Below are 6,206 nucleotides of genomic sequence, written 5' to 3'. Positions count from 1 at the left end.
TGACCTGTAAAAAGCATTAAAAAAAAAATACAACTCGATGTGGAAAAATTGACCCACGGGATTTTGCAATAATACAGTAAATGGGATCATTTGAGGGTTGTGAGAAAAGTTGCATCAAACCTCTCTACAAGTTTCCACCTGTACTCCGGCTGCATGTGAACCACATGCTGCGCCGTGAAGTCCAAAAACTACATGCAGAGGAAAAATAGGATTTGGAAAGGATCACCGTGCGATGGAAGGGAGGGAGGGACTAAAAGTGTGCATAATATTCCTTCCTTTGTGGGACTCGCTGCGAGCAGGTACAGCATCTGTGCAGTCCACCGCTCAGCTGTCACACTCAGCTGTCCAGCGCTTCCACTTCACAGGAAACTTCTCCGACCGCGGTTGGTAAGTGCAAAGTTTTATTCCACTAACTAGAAGTCAGTGATAGGAGGAGAAGATTATCCGAGCTCGGCGCTGCTTTGATGTACACGGCTGAAAAGTGTTGGCTTTAAAATTTCCCGTTTTTTCCCCGTCGGGAATTCTCATAAAGCGTGAAGCGCGCTTTTTAAAAAAAAAAATTCAGATGCGCTGTTTCATTTTTGCTTATTTTTGTGCACAAAACGTCTGAAGAAGCAAAAGAATGCATGCACATTTTTATCTCCTTTTAAAATAAACTTTATCTGAATATAATTTCCTTCAATTTATTGGCTTTAAACTGCCTTCAAATGGAGCCCTACAAATGTATATGAATGGGATATATATCACAAAATGCATAATTAGGGCTGCGGGAATGCTTTGCTCCTTTATCCAGCACTGACTTTTCACCTAATCAGTTACATTTTGTCAAAGGCTAAAGGTAGTGCATGCATCTGAATGACAGAAGTGATTTGAGCATTATTCACTGTGTGTATGGGTACTTTTTTCTCTCAAACAAGATCATCTGAATCTTTTTGAGCTGCTGAACATCTGCAAGCATTGAGCTCTGGTGCGTCTCTCCCGCAGTCTGTCAGCAGCTGCCATCAAACTAGATGTGCCAAATTGCTTAACATATGAATGTGAGGAGGAGCTGGGACCTGTGTGCAACATGCCACTGCCCACATACACCGATCCCCAATCCCTAATGCCACCCTTCAGCTTCGGTTTCTAGTCTCTTTTGGTGATGCTGCTTCAAGTTAACAATGTTAGGTGATAGGCAAAGTGTGGAAGGGGGTGGGGAAGAGGAGGAGGAGGAAGAAGTGAGGCAGATGAAAGGAGGAGGCAGTTTAGCATAATGGGAAGGGAGGGAGACAGTGAAAGGATTGATGAAAAGACTCTGAATGGATGGATTTGCTTCAGTTGAAATAAATTATTATGTACTTAAAAAGAAACTCCTGTAAGCTCTAAAACATAAATCAGACATGTGTCAGATGTGCAGACCTGATATTTTCTTTTTTTAAAAGCCCCAATTTCCACCCTTCTGCACTGGAGAACTGATATTGCAGGTTATTAAAACTCATCTCAAATTTATTTCTCTCCCTCTCTCACTGTTCGACCCCCTTCTGTCTCCCTCCTTCTCCTCCTTCTCTCTCACACACACCTACACCTACACCTCCACACACACACACACACACACACACACACACACACACACACACACACACACACACACACACACACACACACACACACACACACACACACACAGATATACAGACACAGACACACACACAGTGTATACCACACACTCGCACACACAAAGTGTAAACAGTGTGTGATAAATAGGTCGCTCCACCCTGCCTCGGCTGTTTGCGTGTTGATCCCTTCAGCAGGCCCCGCTCCTCCTGTCCGCAGCGTCCGTGATGAGTTACTACATGGATCCAGTTTCTTCCTACCCAGCCCTTCACCCCTGTGACCGTCTGGGCGCAATGGTAAGACCTTCCTCATAAATTATCTCTCTGTTCAGGCTGCCTCAGCTACCTATCACACCACAGGCCAGGAGTGTGAGGGAATGAGCCGTGTGTGTGTGTGTGTGTGTGTGTGTGTGTGTGTGTGTGTGTGTGTGTGTGTGTGTGTGTGTGTGTGTGTTGACCGCTCAGACAACTCTGGTTTCCATCACCTCACAGGAGCACACACACTATCTGAGCACTTTCCTGTTGGGTTTCATCCACAAGTTGCACTAACAGTGTCTGTAGCTGTACATACTGTTCCTCACTATTTCGTCAAAAGTTAGGAAATAGAGCTGTTGAACAACAACACTTTCTACAAGGCTGTGAAATCACCCTTCTGAACTCTTCTGTGTTGCACAACCACCTTGCTCTATGCACTTCTCTTTAGTGAGTAATCTTGTAAATAACGAGACCTGCAGGCCTCCAACCTTGCCACTAACCAATCACGCTGGAGTCAGACAATCCCCGCCGACTAACACTTTTCTCAGCTGAGCCACCTGCGCGGTGCTTTGCAGCAGCCTGTTTGCGAAAACAGCGAGGCTCTTAACGCTCTCCAAATGAGAGAGCTGAATACAGAGTCAGAGGCGGTGATAGCCAGGAACATTGGGATTCCTGTCAGGTGAGCGTTAGAAGGGTGAAGGCCAAGGAGCGGCAAAATAAATGCCTCCATTTGTATGCAGAACGCCGGCACATTAGGATAATAGACCGAGGTTACATGCAAATAGCAACCCCAACCTGGACTGATAGAAGACATATAAGGATGCAGCTCCCTGGCTCCTAATTGGCTCAGGTGGTGGGGCTTGCCTTTCAAATTGAGACTACAGTATACCAGGACAGCTTGGTCAAAAGGTGAACCCGTGTCACCGCGGTACCTCTATTCTCTTGAATTTACATGCATTATCAGCAAAAAGCAGAGGGTCTGATGTGTTTTCTTCTTTTTTATGTTTGCAATTAAGACGCCGTCAGTGTCTTAATTGCTTCACAAAGACAGTACGCAGCAAGCAGGAGAGAAAAATCCAAGCTTCTAGCAGCTTGTAGCAAGTGAAAATGGCACCTCACTGCGGGGGTAATTAGTTTAATTTATAAGAAATTACACTGCGAGGCTTCCCTACTGTACTACATGTAACATAAGCACTCTTTCTTGCTCAGTTTTCTTTTGAAATTACATACGTGCAACTTTCTTTCCACACACAAATTGTGTTCTAATAATAAACATAAACACCATCAAAGAGTCCTGCAGTACAGCAAAGACAGGCAGGAAGAATCACTCTCTATCACCTATTCAGTACAAGACAGTCGCCTACTCAACAGTGAGGATTCAGGACATTTATGAATTACAGTCCTTTTGCGATATTTGCATTTATAAAATGTGTCACATTGCATTGTGAGATTGATAGGAGGAAGTTGTGGAAATGCAACGAGCAATATTCAGTGTGATTTTCTGAGTGTTCTGTATTGGACAGGGGTAAATGTATAGTGCACTGTATAATAAATAGAAAGTGTTGTCAGGCACAGCCAATAGGAGAAGTTTTTAATTTTGTCATTGCAGAGCAGCACAGGTGCAACGCATTAAATTGACAACAACTCATCAACACCAGTTTAACTGCTGCCAATTATCACTGTTATTCACTATGCTTGTGTAACACAAAGGTACATTATATCACACCTACTCTAACACTGTAATTCCTTTCAGAACCAATAGGGGGCCGATAGACGAAACACCTCACGATTTCCATGATTATGTAATCATGACTAGAGCCCTAGAGACTATGATTGTGTATGAAAATTTTCTTGACGGAAGGAAATACCGAAAACGATGCTACGGTCATTTAGAAATTTTATGTTATAGCTTTGTATAATTATTACATTCAGTGAAGTTCACTGTTTCAAGCCACTGATGTAATAATAACTACATTTCTTTCAATATATGAGCTGGGCTCTAATCATGACACAGTAAAAAGAGATGGAGGCACTGATGTTGAATCAAAAATGGTTTCTTGTTTTGCACGTTTTGTGTTCCCATATTGCAAAATGTGTTATGTACCTTTCTATTACAGTTACTTTGTGGGTAAACTGGAATGAGACCTAAGGGTTTATTACACTGAGAAAAAGTATGTAATATATCTACCAGTTGAGATCTTAGTGCCTGCTACTCTTCCTATTCAGAAGCCATCCTATTGCTGTGACATATCAAGGTCCCAGAGCTTTCTGTGTGTTCTATCCTGGTTTTATTATCAATCAATTAACTTCAAAAGAAGCTGGCCTGTAATATACTCTGATAGATTCTAAATGTATTTATGGACAGTGTTACTTATGGCTGTGATCATGTTTAATGCTTGTGTCTGTGTTTTGTTCTGTTCACTGAACAGTAGCACTAACGAGAATATAAGAAAAACATGTAAACTTAACAAGCAAAAAAAAAAGAAAAAAGAAAGTCAAATCAAAAGACATTATTTGGCCGATAACCAGAGCCGATGGAGATGAAATTTTGATATGAATATACAAATATTAAGATGTTTATTTTGTCGACTGGAGACTTTTACAATATTGTGTCATACAGAAACTATGTATAGTACTGTATGTAAATGAATTCACAAGACTCCCCCAAATTGTAGCCTAACCTCAGCATTTAAAGTTATTCTACACATGAACTGATTAAAGAATATGATGGTGTCGATGTTATCGCCGCTGTTATCTATGATGGTCTGTCTGTCTAATCCATAAATCATCCATGTGGCTCCTTCCCTGCATATCTAACTTCCCCCCCCTCGCTGACTGACTTGATAGGAGATGGCAGCGTCCCATGCAAACCTCTAAAGAACCTTGTAGACTGGCCTCCCTGATCCTCTAGTCCCGTTAGCCATCCATAAAGCTGGATGGCTACTGATAAATGCTGCTGTGGTTAAACAGGGGGCTGCTTATCAGATCGACAGTCACTCCGTCTGCCGGGCTGTCAGTTACACAAATGACATATGACATGTAGAAGTCGAGCATTGCACTGAGTCGCTCTTCACGCGCTTCAAATAAAGAATAAATAACTGTTGCTTGTTGAATGACACCGTCTGAGAAACTTTAGGAAAATGAGCTGAAATTCTGAAAGCAAATCATTTTTTTGTGGCAAGAATATTACAAACCTTTTCATGAAAGCTGGTTTTGCACTGTAATTAAGGTAAGGTTAAAAAAAATAAACTCATGAGAAAAAGGCTAGTTTCAAATAGAAACGTCCTTCGTTATCTGCTGAGCTTTTTGTTTGTTGTCAAATGAAGGTTTTGATTTGCTAAAAATGGCCGAGTGGCTATCTTCCTCCCTGCACTCTGTTGTATCCACAGAATTTCATATCTCTTCTGGCTCCGCTGTCAAGTGCTGACTTTAGACTTCCCCCCACTCAGTTCAACCTCTTACGTGAACATTTGTGTGATAAGCAGGATAAAACAACACAGCAAAGATAAACCCAAAGAGTCAAATTTAGCTGCAAGAGTTATCTGTATGTTAAAACAATGAAGAAAAAAAAATTGTTTTCAAAACCCGGGGTTACACCGTCGGTCAAAGCCACTGGACAGTTTGATCAGTTGTTTTCAGCTTTGCGACATCTCCAGGCTCAAAAGTAAATGTTTTTCATGGGTTATTTTTTTACCCTCACATGATTCAGTCAGAGTTTAAGTTGGAGGCATTTTTATGTACATCCCTATTCATGGCTTAAGTGCTTCATTGAATTAAGATTGAGGTGGGGAGCGCACATCTATAGGGTGTGGAGAATTGTTCTTCAACTCTGAAGTGAATAAAACCAAGCACATGGAAGCACATCAACTGTCTAACATGTACAGTGTGCATCTGATCCTCTCAGGTCATTTTTGGCTAAACCGTCCTGTGTGCTGTTTGTGTCCAGAGGCAGAGTGGAGGAGTGGCAGTGTGCCTTCACACCCAGCTCCCAGGTGTGGTGCACCCTCAGCAGCAGTACTACCCATCACAGCCCCTTTACCCCCACGACATACCCCTGCAGGAGGTACCTGACGGACACGATGTGTGTCCTACAGGTAAGAAATATACACACAGTCTGATCTCAAACATGGTGCCTTATACTGTACGAGGGTCGATCAAAACAGTTCAGAAACTGTTCCTGCTCTGCGTGACCAGAGAGCTGCACAGCGATGCGCACATAGCAGGGGGGGAAGCTATACGGTTTTTTTAAGTAAGCATTCCAAGTTACGATACTTGATCAACATCAGCCCCTGTGTTGCACACATTTGTTTGACCACTGGTACGTGTGCATTTGCAGTATCACCGTGGACCAGAAACTTG

The 6,206-nt window shown here is 42.4% G+C and overlaps 1 long non-coding RNA gene across 1 annotated transcript; it reads left to right on the top strand.

The window, feature by feature from the left end:
* Nucleotides 1-330: 330 nt before the first annotated feature.
* LOC138197133 (uncharacterized) lies at nucleotides 331-5,931 on the top strand. Its single transcript, XR_011178182.1, has 3 exons — nucleotides 331-387; nucleotides 1,667-1,889; nucleotides 5,794-5,931. It is a non-coding gene; the product is annotated as an uncharacterized lncRNA (long non-coding RNA).
* The last annotated feature ends 275 nt before the right edge of the window (nucleotides 5,932-6,206 follow it).

Source organism: Embiotoca jacksoni, unplaced genomic scaffold (genome assembly GCF_022577435.1).
Source record: "Embiotoca jacksoni isolate LCO1_2020_lvr unplaced genomic scaffold, fEmbJac1.0.p SCAF_14, whole genome shotgun sequence".
NCBI lineage: Eukaryota > Metazoa > Chordata > Actinopteri > Embiotocidae > Embiotoca > Embiotoca jacksoni.
This window is presented reverse-complemented; position numbering and strand designations above follow the sequence as displayed.